Source organism: Atractosteus spatula, chromosome 8 (assembly GCF_055471065.1).
Source record: "Atractosteus spatula isolate fAtrSpa1 chromosome 8, fAtrSpa1.hap1, whole genome shotgun sequence".
In the NCBI taxonomy this organism is placed as follows: domain Eukaryota; kingdom Metazoa; phylum Chordata; class Actinopteri; order Semionotiformes; family Lepisosteidae; genus Atractosteus; species Atractosteus spatula.
Window position 1 is genome coordinate 49,474,731 of NC_142713.1, and position 13,491 is coordinate 49,488,221.

The 13,491-nt window shown below is 37.9% G+C and overlaps 1 protein-coding gene across 1 annotated transcript in view; it reads right to left on the reverse strand.

Moving 5' to 3' along the window:
• LOC148829756 (uncharacterized) overlaps positions 1-11,857 on the reverse strand; it is a 114,596-nt gene extending 102,739 nt beyond the window's left edge. The window contains exon 1 of the mRNA XM_088922608.1: positions 11,626-11,857. The gene's annotated coding sequence lies outside the window, so the exon portion shown is untranslated. The remainder of the gene's footprint in view (positions 1-11,625) is intronic.
• Positions 11,858-13,491: the final 1,634 nt, after the last annotated feature.

Genomic DNA, 13,491 nt, shown 5'->3' on the forward strand with positions numbered 1-13,491 from the left:
TACAACATTTTTCATTACGGCAAATAAGCTCATGTCAATTTTAAAATGGTTTAATTCAAGAAATGTATGGATTTAAAACCACTATAGAGCCATTTACCCATTTTTATTTTCAAAGCACATGTCACAGTCATTTCTTTAAGAAAGAAATATTGGATTTGGGGGATATTTATTCCTTAGATGTATGCTAACATGCATCAGAAATATATTTCCACTGGGCACTGTTTCAGTCTGATTCTTCATCAGGTTAGAAATCTTTAATACTATCCAATATAACATCCTGAATGACTCTATAGGATCCTACAGTAGTATCTTGCAAGATCTTTAGGCATAAGAGAATTCTAGCTTTCATCCCAATTTAACCAATTACCTTTTTAAATTCAGGCAATGAAAATGTGAACTGAAAGTATCTCAACCTTACAACAAATGCCTATTTATCTCACTGAGCAATGTCTCAGCATTTCAAAACTATTCAACATGATATAAAACCATCATTATAAAGTTTAATTAAACAACATACTAACGGGAATTTAGAATGGTAATTGTCGTTATCATCACTCATTGAGGTGTTTGTTTTATTCATGTTAATTGGAAAACATGTTTACAGAAGGCTAAAAATGTAAAGTAATCAAACTCAGTTACAATGCTGGTAACATAACACGAAAATATTTCACATTTTACAGCAGAAATTCAAAATGCAAAAGCAACAGAACAGACTATCGAACAACACTGACTCTCCCACTGGGAATTCTTCGTATTTTGTCCAAGTCCGGGAATTCAGAAGCGGGACTCTTACCTTTGACAATTAATCATGATCTGCCGAACAAGGAGGAACCAACCCTCCATGAAGTACAGTTTTTGTCCCCCCCTCAGCAAGGTGTGGCTCTGAAGAAGGCAACCTAGTACAGCATGTGAAGTATGCCAAGCAGAAATCTCCATGATGGGCGTTTTTCAATCACAACAACGGCAGCTTGTCCCCACAATGACGGAAAACCACTACTCTGGTCTTCTAAATACTTCAATTAACATCCTCACTGTGACAACGACTTTTCCAGTAGGATTTCATCTTTTGCAACTTAATGCCATTTCTTGCAAAAATGCAAGCAGTGGGTTTGGAAATAGATAAACCTGGCTTAATGAGGGACATAAACACATACTGAAAGAACAACACCTGCGTGGAAGTGCTTTCATGTGTTAGTTGAGCAAATAACATCCCAGCATGCATTGGGTAGAAAAATGATGTATAGGCCTGGTTGCCTAAAATTCTTGTTAGTATGGTTGCAAGAGGAGATCTCACTTTTTAAAAGAAAGGTGATTATTTAGGTGCATTTGGCAGGGGCTAAAGAACTCCAGCTCAGCCACGGGTGCATGGTTCCAGCAATGTGGGGTTCTGGTGGTAACATAATGCCATAGGGTGCATGTTCCTAGCATGGTTGGGGTGAACCCACTTCTATAGACGGCAAGGTCAATGTTAAATGATTCTTAACTGTACTGAGTGATAACCTCATGTTGCAGCGGGTTTTTTTCCCCCATACTGGGAGGGATGTCTTTCAGAATGAATTCCTCATCCATGGAGTACAGTATGTGTGGTTGTGCAATGGTTCAATGATACGACACTTATGTTATCCATATGTCATGGCCTTCTCGGTCTCCAGATCTAAACCCAATTGAGAAACGATACCCGAGACAGTATCTTTCACCTCCAACAACCAGGTAATAGTTGATTGATTTTCTCGTGGAAGAATGGTGTTGCATCCCTCCTGTACAATTCCAGACACTGGTAGACTTCTTGCCATAGCGCCTACGAGTGCCTTATTGGACACATGTTGTGGTTCAATGTTCACTACCTGTAGAACAATAGTTACTTTTCATGTACTTCAGTTTTCGGTTACCATTGTAGCCTTAAAAATGGTTTTCTGAATGACTCAAAGAGTGTCGGGCAAGAGATAGCTGAAGAATTATTGTCATCATTCACGAACTTTCTTTCACCAGATAAAACAAAACCCCCCTACAAAATCAGCATAGGAGTTGATGACTGTAAGCCCTAAACGAGTACAGATCGAACCTGAAGACCTTACAAATAATGGAAGCTAACCTCATCAAAAATGTATGCCATTTCTTTATTTGTATGGGGGCAGAATGCAAGCACAGCAAGTTGCAATACTGATATTTTTTTCAATTTTAACTGTACATCAAAATAGTGAAATACTGGTATTTTAAAATATACATTTACCATTTCAAATCAAATACTATTCATCATGGTTACAAGGACATACATATACAACAGATTTTGTAATAGCTCATGCAGAATCCTGAAAGATCTTGTAAGGTTCTGCATTGGATCATATACAATAGGGTTAAACAAGATTCAACTTATACTATAAGTTATAGGAACCTATAGAATCCTCCAAGAACCATTTCAGAATTCCAGAAGATTTTACAAGATTCTATAGGGTATCCGAGGAGCTTCTTAAAGATCCTTGACAATTAACAGTGGGGCGGAGCGGTGGCACTGTGACTAAGGATCTGTGCCTGTGGCCTGAAGGTTGCTGGTTCAAATCCCGCAGCCAGCAGAAGAATCCTACTCCATTGGGCCCCTGAGCAAGGCCCTTAACCCCAACTGCTCCAGGGGCGCTGTACAATGGCTGACCCTGCACCCTGACCCCAAGCTTCTCTCTGTCTGTGTGTCTGTGTCTCATGGAGAACAAGTTGGGGTATGCAAAAAGACAAATTCCTAATGCAAGAAATTGCATATGGCTAATAAAGTGATCTTATCTTATAAGTAGTATTCCGTCAAATACTTTGTAGGTGTCATTCTCCTTAATAATTAAGCAGATACATTTATCCAAAGCAACTTACTACCACTTTAAAAAATGGTACCAAATTTATAGTAAGTTTGTTGGAACAATCTGGCTAATGTCCTAATCTGCAATTACAGTCCTAAATGTAAATCCCCACAGGTAAATCCTACTGGATCTTGCACAGGAGTCTGTAAAATCCCTTTTAGGAATTTGGCACAAGAGTCTATATAAGACCCTGTAAGATCCAATATCTGGTGAAGTTTGATTTAATCAGTAAATGTTGTAAAACACAGAATTAAAGATGCTATTTTTATTAAAAATCTTAGACCCTACAGCGGCTGCTGCATTAACTTTCTAGTCCCCAAACAAATTCTATGTTATTATTGTGTAATTTTAAATGGCTACAAGTAACCACTTTTCTAATAACAAATATTTTATTTTTAGCATGCTAGAATTTCAAGCACTTTTATTACCAGGAATATTTCTCTTTAAAATGCTATTATACCTATGTTTAAAAATACTCAAGTTTTTAATTGTCAACCTTTGGTACAGGTGGCCCACTCCAAATAAAGTCTATGAGGTTGTTGGGCAAAAACTATACTCAAAATCTATTAGATAAATGCTGTGCAAGAATGCATACAAACTTTCAAAATAAGTTCTATATGACAGCATAAGGCAAAAACTAGCACAATCTTTTAAACCAACAAGGTTTATTTCATTGCAGAGAAGCAGTTCCTGTTCACAAGTACCATTTAATGAACTTTTTCAAAACGTCAGAGCTTCCTATGCCTATAACATGAAATGTGCTGAAATGATAGATGCACTGTAAGCCACCATGAATAAGGGCATCTGATAAGGAAACACAAAATACAGTACGTAACGTGACTACTTTTTTAAAAATTATTTTTGTAAGATCACTTTGTCTTGATATTTAAGGATTTTAATGTTGGTATTTAGTTCAGAATCCTGACAAATTTGAAATGTGTCCTTATTTCCTCAGAATCCATAATCAATATTCTAGGCATTCAGGGTTCACACAGTAATGCAATAGGATCATATTCGTCACAAGATTGTTGCTAGGATCCTGTTCCTCCTTCAGGATATCGAGCAGGACACGATGGAGATCCAACAGGATCCAACAAGTTCTTACAGGATACTGTGCAAGATTATTACCAGGACAACGGTATTTGACAATCGGACATTCTCCCGGCACAAAACGTACTTTAAGAGATAAAGAGATGTGAGGGATTGGTTCACATGGGGAAAACATAACTGAGAGGCCTGCAGTTATTTATTTTAAGAAAGACATCAGCTTTTCTATATCTAATTGTGTTCTTTTACCAATTCTATATTAAATAATTTAAATAACATTTGTGCAGCTCATATCCAAAAACAGCCCTTGAAATTACAGAGCACAATCATTATTGTAAATTGAAACTGCGTCATAACATGCGTAATCAACTCATGACTTACAAGGTGTGTTCTCTTGAACAGCATGTATTAATTTGACTAACAGAACACATAACTGGCTAATTAAGCACAATAATTCTTCCTAATGCTTCTAGAGCAAAATGCAATCCCCTCACTGCAATGTATGTTTTTTTTAATTGAATTCAGGATATTATACTCCGAACAAAAATAGAAATTCTCCTATTCGAACAACAGGATGTAAAGGTAAATGAAATCACACATCTTAATATAGCTGGGCGGCTGTTTTAATTTGTAGCTGCATTAACGATCCTGAGCGATTGCTTGGTGGTAAATGTATCACATACTCACAGTCTCTCTGGGGAAGGTTTTAGTGAGAAGGACAACTTGTAATGAACATTTCCATTATTAAAACGCCAGTTTCATAAGCTGCTAACATTGTATAAAAATGTGTAACATGCCCAGGAATTTTTCCCTAACGGTCAATATTTTTATGCATCCTTTTATAATGTGCTTCGGACAGGAGATTTGCTGAAACACTTGCATTGCACCAGCTACTTTGACTGCAGTGTGCGTCACTCCAGTTTCCCCCTCTCTGCAGTGAGATGTAAACAGTGTCACATGTCCTGAGGTACATCACTAAAGCTAAGAGAAAACATATTCACAGCTGGGTTTTTCTAAGAATTGCCATATTATGCACGTCAAGCAACCCTGTAAAAAAAAAAAAAACCTCTCTTTCTTCTTCAGGAAATTCTATACAAGCTTGAAACCACTGACCTCAATTATAGCCATTTTTGCTGCACAGCCTTTGATCCACAGATTAAAAATAAAACACTGCACCATTTTCTAAAGTATAATTGTGTTACCGCAGTTGTAAAAATCCATTCAGTGGTGTTCCAAGGTGCATTCTGACAATGGTCGTGAACATTTTACTGATACAATGACAATGTCAATTTTTGACCCCATCATGAATGTGGAAAATCATGATGCAACTTTGTTAAAAAATAATATGCATGATGTTTTGCCTATACAAGCGTGAAAGCAAGATACAGGATACCTTCAAAAATGAGCTACCTACAGCGTTGTGTGTAGCACAATACAATCTCTCGAGCACAGAATGAAAGAGTAGAGAACACAACTAAAAAACGTATACAACATTCACGAAAGAGAAAGAACGCACAGTATACAGAAATGTGGTTGCAATAATTATTTGTGTGTTCTCTGAAGGTGTAACCATGACACGCTAAAAAAAGCCCCACAAAGAAATACTGCAGTAAAACTACAGTATGTGGAAGGTCAATTTCTATATTATTCACATGCTAAGAACCAAGTGCCCGAGATGGTACTTGCCAGTTTTAAAGTTGATCAGTTATATGGTGTTTGATCACGATCAGTGGTGGTCAGGTCATGTGGGTAACACACAAACTACACTGTATAATACTGTAATTATATTTTGGAATTCCAATTCTAATTTTTCCAGGATGGTTCCAATTACGTTTGAACTTAGCTGACTGTACAGTTTCTGTAGTACAGTGTTTGACGTTTACACTTAAACTTGATCGGTTCATGTGCTGCCATTTAGTCCCACACGATCACACCTATTCAAAAGTAATATGACAAGGATGATGCCTGAAAAACTTAAATTCTTAAAGATGTTAATACAATAATCACCTCACCAATTGAATTAGAGGCAAATTTATTAAAGTCAGATAGTAAAAGCCCCTAGTTGAATTTAACCAGGACACCAGGGTTAACATGCCTAACATTTCTAAAACTGCTATAGGATTTTTAATGACCAAGCAGTCAAGATCTGTTTAATATTCCACCTGGAAGAAGGCAACTCAAAACGCACAGTGTCCCCCAGTCACCATAATAGGGCACTGCCTTGGAACTTCTATTCCAGGAGGAAAAGCGCTTCCTACTGGTCCACTAACACCACTTACAGTAGAAACCTGGCTTGGATGTCTCTCACCCGAGGCAGGCCCAAACTTGCCTCGATTCTGACATCAAGATCAAACGGCAAGGTGGTAACAGGCTGCTAAGATTCTGAAGAGGTTTTCAAATGCGAGAGTCAGACTTTGTTGACACTGAAGGCTGGCTTTTGTCACATATTAAGTCATCTCTCTGTCCTTCCGCATCTGCCAAAATTTGAAGATGTTTGACCTTGTAGTCTTCGGCCAAAGCCATTTTTTTTTAAATTGGAAAGAAAGAAAAAGAAAATATCCTTACAATCACTGCAGGCTTTTGTAGTTAGACTGAAGACGGCATCCATGAATAATTCCGCACAACCCGCAGTGGCCAGTAGGACACTGTCTAAAGGGGAACTGTAGTCCCAATTTCTCAGACCACTTATTGAATCTCGATAACAAAATACATTCATTGACATCACAGAAAAAGTTTACATTAAGCACAAAGTCTTGAACTTTGTGAAAGTACTGCAAGTTGCCAAGTTGTCGCAAACTGTATGGAGAGTTAAATTTGTAAAATCTAAGAACCCCAACTGGTTTCTCTTGATTTAAAGTGAATCAAGTTTGCGAAATTAATCAAAACTAACACGATCCAAGTCTGCACAAATCTGTGGGAACAGGAGAGACCTGCTGTACTGTGGTTCTTCAGGCCCAGTGTTTGGACACCCCCGGTTTAGAGTCTAGCTTTCTCATTTGTTTTTCTCTTTTTATTCTACAAGACATTATGAGATATAAAAACTCAGACTTGATTGGATAATAAAATTTTAGAATTAAGTGTTGTAAATTTCTTACGTAACTGCATGCGAGAGGAAAACGAATTATTTCAAATATGAACCACTTTCTGTTTCACTACAACAAGCAGCGCTCCAACTTGGATTATAAATACTAATTAGTAATGTATTACAAGACCTCCACTACTCATGACTAACACTCCACTGGTTTTAAAATAGCCTTTAATCCTAAAAATCAAAGCACTGAATTTCTACTGAACCACTTCTGTGCTTACTAACTACACTCTCAATCAATGCCAACAGAGGACTTCTGTGTCTGAACTATCATAATTATAACTTAATAATTATTAATACTATTAATGGGGTACCTAAAAATCACCGTCTTTGAGATTTTGCAAAATTAATATTTTATTAAGATTTGGGCTAAGAAATAGCAAGTCTACTAAATATAGACAAAGCCTAATAATACAAAATAACCTAAACAAGTACAGCAGTTTTTCTTAAGGCTCTTGATAAGGTTATGCACAAATTCCAGTGAAAGATTTGTCCCGTCAAAAAAAAAAAACAGTTCCTGGTGCAGGATGTATTTTTAATCCTTTATTTAACAAGATAGGTTAATTGAAAACATTCTCATTTGACAGATGGGCATTTCCTGGAACATTCAGAGTGAAATATCATACTGAAAGGTTCAATATACTGTACCAATATCCCATGCAGAATATAAAACCACAACCCACCAGTCCAAAGTTCCAACAGTCACCCCACAATACAGAAACTGTCAGCACTGTCATGGCAAGGAACCGGATTGAAATAAATGTTACATAAACGAACGCCTGTTCAGACCTCACATTCTGTATGTGTTTGTGCTCAGTTATGATCCAGAATAAATAAATTGAGACAGTTAAATAATATGATGTATTTCTGCATACAGATTTGCTTCCATCTGTGCGTTGGGCACAGCATCAACATTTCAATTGATCCTGTCAGTATTACTCAAAAAGTACTGAACACACAGCAGAACCAACCATATCAGCCTGGGAGCAAGAGGCAGAGACTGAGCAGGCAGAAAAATGCACACCTGTCTAGGAACGAAGGAGATCAAAATAGCACTGTGCCAAAACTTAACAGTAGTCATATTCCTATAAAAACTGTTTATTTTTAAAGTTAAACGAGTTGCATGTGTGTGGGTGGAAGTCTGTATCTGTAGTTTTATGAATCCAGAAACTCTAAACGGCTGTAGATGGCAGCCACCCAGTAAAATCTGGCTTTCAGTTCTAACACATCCACTGCCTCCCTCTGCGAGTCTGACACAAGCCAAGTCAGTACCTCACAATTCAATTTCTTTGACTCAAATGTTAGAGAAAACAAGTTGCTCCCTTTGACCCACATCTTTGCTGGTTAGTCCAGCGCACGCATCTTAAGGTTAATCAGGTAAAGAAAATAAATAAGCTATGAGGAATAATTACATACAATCATTAGAAGTTCACCGTCATTTCATTATAGACTGTCATACACCAACCCGTCCAAAAACACGTCCCAACTCTAACAGTAACAGATGGACAGAGACAGATAGCTACTGGTGTTATACATCATGTATATAAAGAGCCATTTAACACATTTCCAATGTTCGGTCCTCCCAGGTGATTCTTTTATCATCTCTGCTTACATATTGATGGAGCATTTGTTTAATTTTTTCAAACGTATCACATCACAGGTATGCACCCACACCTCACAAGAACGCAATTACAGTATGTGCTTTGTCGTCGTCATCTCTGCATCGCCGTGCTTTTATTGAATGTATTATCAGAAGGTGGGCTGATAAAAGTGCAACTTTATTGCCATATTATTGAACTCCTCTTGCATTTCACATAGAGCTCAGCACCACTGCAAAGCAAAGGCAGCAATATGGACTGATCAGAAGCGTCGAAAGGAACAGTTCAGTTTAATGGCTGTTGCCCTGCCCATTTTATGCACAAATCACTGCATAATCAAATCAACTGCACTATGCTGTAGGCTACTGACTCTGACACATTCATAAATACGAAGGCCTGAAAAGTTATCTTCCTGGGCACACTGACGAAAAACAACTAAAAGCAGTAAAATTCTCCCACAGAGAATTTTCCCCAAACGGCTGAAGCTATTCATTTTGATTGCTATTCTGAAGTAATGACAAACACCTCCGCATTAGAAAAATGGAAACGCTAACACATTCATGTGAACAAACACAAATTTTCATAGAATCTCCAAAATTATTAAAATGCATAAATGTTGAGTTTACAAGCAGTTATGCTGGGAAAATTTTCAGAAGTATAAAGCAGAGATGTTATTATAACCCTGCAATCCTCAAAATACAGCATTTAACACCATTACATAACATACAGTTGCTAAGAGAAGCTGACCTCGCCTTCCAGCTTAGCTCTTAAAAATTCAATATTTATTTAAACAATATATTAATAATTTGGCCCACACCCACACAGGATTCCAAAGCCATTTATTTGCAGCTTCATTTATGTTTTTCTACCAAAACAAGATTCTTAGAAAAGTTTAGATCTTAATGGGTTAATAATTTGATAAGAATTAAAAATACATTTTGTTTTGCTATACACAGTGCTGCTATACAAGGTAAAAACAACGCTTTGAGCCTCATCTAAATGTCAGAATACAGATTTACAAACTGAAATTAACCTTCAACATCTTAGAAACCAGAGCATAAAATATGAAGTACCTGTAGTTGAAATCCAAACAAGATGTAAAAAGCTCAGACTGAATAATAAACTCTGTCGAGTTATTTTTACTTCATATAACCCATTCAAGTACTACACAGTAAGTACACATTCCCTCTTTAGGCACTGTCTTGCACATTCGTTAAATCCAATCCCGATTAAGAGACCTTAGTAGGCAATACAATTTTAGAAGATCTGTATTTTCATCCACATTTGACTAGACAAAAAAAAAGCTATAATAACAAACGTGCCGTTTTTTTTAAATGAACCGCGTCGATCACATCTCTAAACACCACCGATAATGCTGCCTGATGTTAAAGTCTTCACATTCTGCACATCTGCTGTGTGACTGTACTACATACCGTTGACGGATAATGTCCCATTCTAGGCAGTTCTTTGCACGTTCACGTGAACGGTGATGCTCGCGCTGGTGAAGCGTGCATGAGCTCAAATGCGCGCTCCCATACGGCAAGTCAGGTGCTGTTGTTTTTATCACGGCGCGCTGTACCTTTCCAACCAGGAGCTGATGATGACGACGTCTGTTATTGCTACACACCCGCAACTACTGTTAATTCTGGGGGATGGATCTAGGACACGAAAAATAAAGAGCAGCCCCACCTAGGGTACGGTAGTCAATACTGCTACGGGTATATAGGATTTCTGCTTTGAAAACATGAAGCCTTTAAAGCTTTATATGTTGATTTAGCTCTATAATTAATATGATACTTTAGATATATTTAATTAGGTGTTGAGAACCGATGGAAAATGCAAAGTATGATAAAGACAGTAATAATACACTATTAAAACAAAATCACTGTAAATATTATTTAATATTAAGAAATTCAACTAAAAATCCGACAGCATAAACAGATTGTCAGGATAGCCCTGCAGAAAACTAGGCGTGCTTGGTTGAGTCCATAAAACTTAGAAATGGGTAAACAAAAATGCAGAAATCAAGATCACCGAAGTAAACCGAGATTCCCTAAAGTGATATTGTGACGCAGGGTAACTTAAACATTGTTATCCGCGGAACAAAAACAGGAAATCACAAATTATCGTAGCTCGTAAGCGTGGGAATTCATATAATGTCCATATATTTTCCAGATTTCATTGTCATACTGTATAATTTACACACTCGCATGTTAACAGCAAATTATGGTAAATTAATGGTGGGGTGTGTGTGTGTGCTTTCAGCTCGTATTTTATCAGCTGCGATCTTGAATATGACTATTTCAAGTAAAAAAAATATATATATAATGCATTCGCGTCAGTTGGGACTTTATGACACCCTCGTAATCTGACAGAGATGTTGGGTGAACCTTTAATGAATCAATCAATAAGCATGTGCAAACTCACAGAATGCACTACTTAACTACCCACAACGTAATAGCATATAGTCAGCCCATCATGCGAGCAGAACTAGTCCATTTCTATTCACTTAAAATCAGAGATGTCTAGTTGAACCGATTCCGTGTTAAAAACCAGCGTTCAAAAAATCTGTTTCAGAACCCACACGGCTGCTTTTAGATACAGCTCAACGTTTAAACAGTCCTCAGAACAGAACCGACAGTTCCGTCTACATTTCTAAGACGCAAAGAGATCTCCCCCCACCCACCCACCCCCTCTGTTTACTTCAACTTTGAATTTTATCTGCGCAACATTAGCTGGAATGCGGACATTGAAAAAGCACACAAGAGTGTCAGAGCCATGTGGCAAAAGATCAAAAATCTTCTCTTAGCAACAAAAACATGGCGCAACTTGTGGTCCTAATAACAGAATTCCACCTCTCAAATAATTGTATGGAGACATTTATATATCAGGATAAAATCAGTCGAATAAACTAAGTGGCGAAGCCGCTTGAATACTGTAGCCTGTTATTAAATAAAAAAAAAGACAGGTACACTGCACCGACCTGCCGAGATTCATAACATAAACACTCCAGCCCACCGGCTCGGATCCTAGAAATGACTAAACTTACGTTTCCCTGTTGCGCAGGCATTCCGCTTCCCGGTTCAAATGGAATAAAACCCCATGCTCATAAAGTTCATCTTCCTCGTTCAAAACATCACAACAGGCAGGTGCAATTCCAGTGATGCGAAGACGGGTATCCCTTTTGATGAGGCGTAACGCGTGGGCTTTTCCTCGCTCCCTCCTCGCCACGGACTCCCATCTCCGCCGTGTGTGTGTGGGATGTTTGCAGACGACTGCGTAGTTTCGCACTGTTTTTGTAGCCCAGGGCACACTTCGCTTTTCTATTTGTGCTGTTTCATTTTATCATGTCCATCATGTGACATACAGAGGCCTCTCTATGGAAAGTTAAAGGGCCACCCACGTGACTATGCAGAAACAACCTCAATACAGGACCGGCAGCTGAGCTCAGGCGGTGCTACTATGAAACAATTTTGCAGCCGGAGTGGTAGAGGGTATAGAGCACATAACACGCCCGTATTCTGTATCCATCCAGGTTATGCAAGATCTTCAATAAAATAAGGTTTATTAAGATTTCCATTTATCTTTATATTCAAGAACAAATTACAAATGATTATCCCTCACGCTCCCCCCCCCCCCCCCCAGAGAAAGTAGTTTTAGAATTGTTTCAAATTCCAAAACTGTGATTTTTAAACTTAAAAAAAATAACTATAACGTGTAGGTGCTGAAGAAATATGTCATTGTCACTTCCTAACTTTTCTTAACAAGTGATATTAATAGTTTTTTCGCTAGTATTTCTGAGGACGTGTTTTAAAGCATGATGTGAATATTTGCCGAATTTTAGATTACGTAATTCCTACTATTAATATGATGACGCCAGGCGAATGTCGGGATTTAGTCAGTGATTGCATTTGAAACGGGAATTTTTCGTCACGAAGAACAATTTATTCCCGTAGTCCTTGCTTCTGTAATTGAGAAATGATTTTTTTGCATTAAGTGCCGCTTGAAAACAACATTTAAACATGTGTGAGATGTACCAGTAAATGTTTTAATTTCATTACATTAGCCTGCTTGCATCTTGCGTCGTAAGTTTAACCCTAGCAAATCCTTTATTAGTAGCCTACATTTGAACTGCCACTTGACACCATTAACTACATTTTGAAACCATTCTACGCGGTCGAATGCAGGTGAGATGGTTTTATATCGTAATCCTGTCTCCAATTAAATATTTTTCAAATGCTTTAAATGAATGTTGGAGAATAATACCTACACGTGCCCCACAAGCCAATAAAAGCTTATTGGGTAGCCGTTGTATTGCAATGCAAAAGAACACCGAGAAAGTTGTAAAACAGGAAGCAAGCTAGGCAGGCATGCTCTGTTTGAACGCTGTTTTCTATTAAAAACAGAGCGCATCACAGACGCCCACAGAAAGGCATACGCCATATAATACAATGCAGCTGTACTTCTCAATCTTACGTGTACGAATCCTTGGGTATTTTCCGAAACTGAAATCCATGAGCAAAACAAAAACTAAACGTAACCCCCCCCCGCCACTCCTCCTCTACAACCAGCAGCATATGAAAACAACACTCTAATGAGATCATGCTCTGTAGATGTATATTTCCACTTCAAGTAGCTCACAATTAAAAGTAGCTTTATGTACAGTATACTAATTCTCAAATTTAATTAAGAAGTCTGGGTCCGTACTGAAAGTGACCCCTTGAAAAGAGGTCTTCAAGAAAATGGATGACCAGTGGAGACACATCCGGATCACACAAATAAACAAGGTACAGAACCTGTAAACTAGGTGTTCAACACTGTAAATGAAGCGTAGCTCTGCACAACATGGTTTCGCCATTCTTCCCCTCATCCTTGAAAGACTGAAGTCTAGTATTCCAACTGTGTAAGCAATACT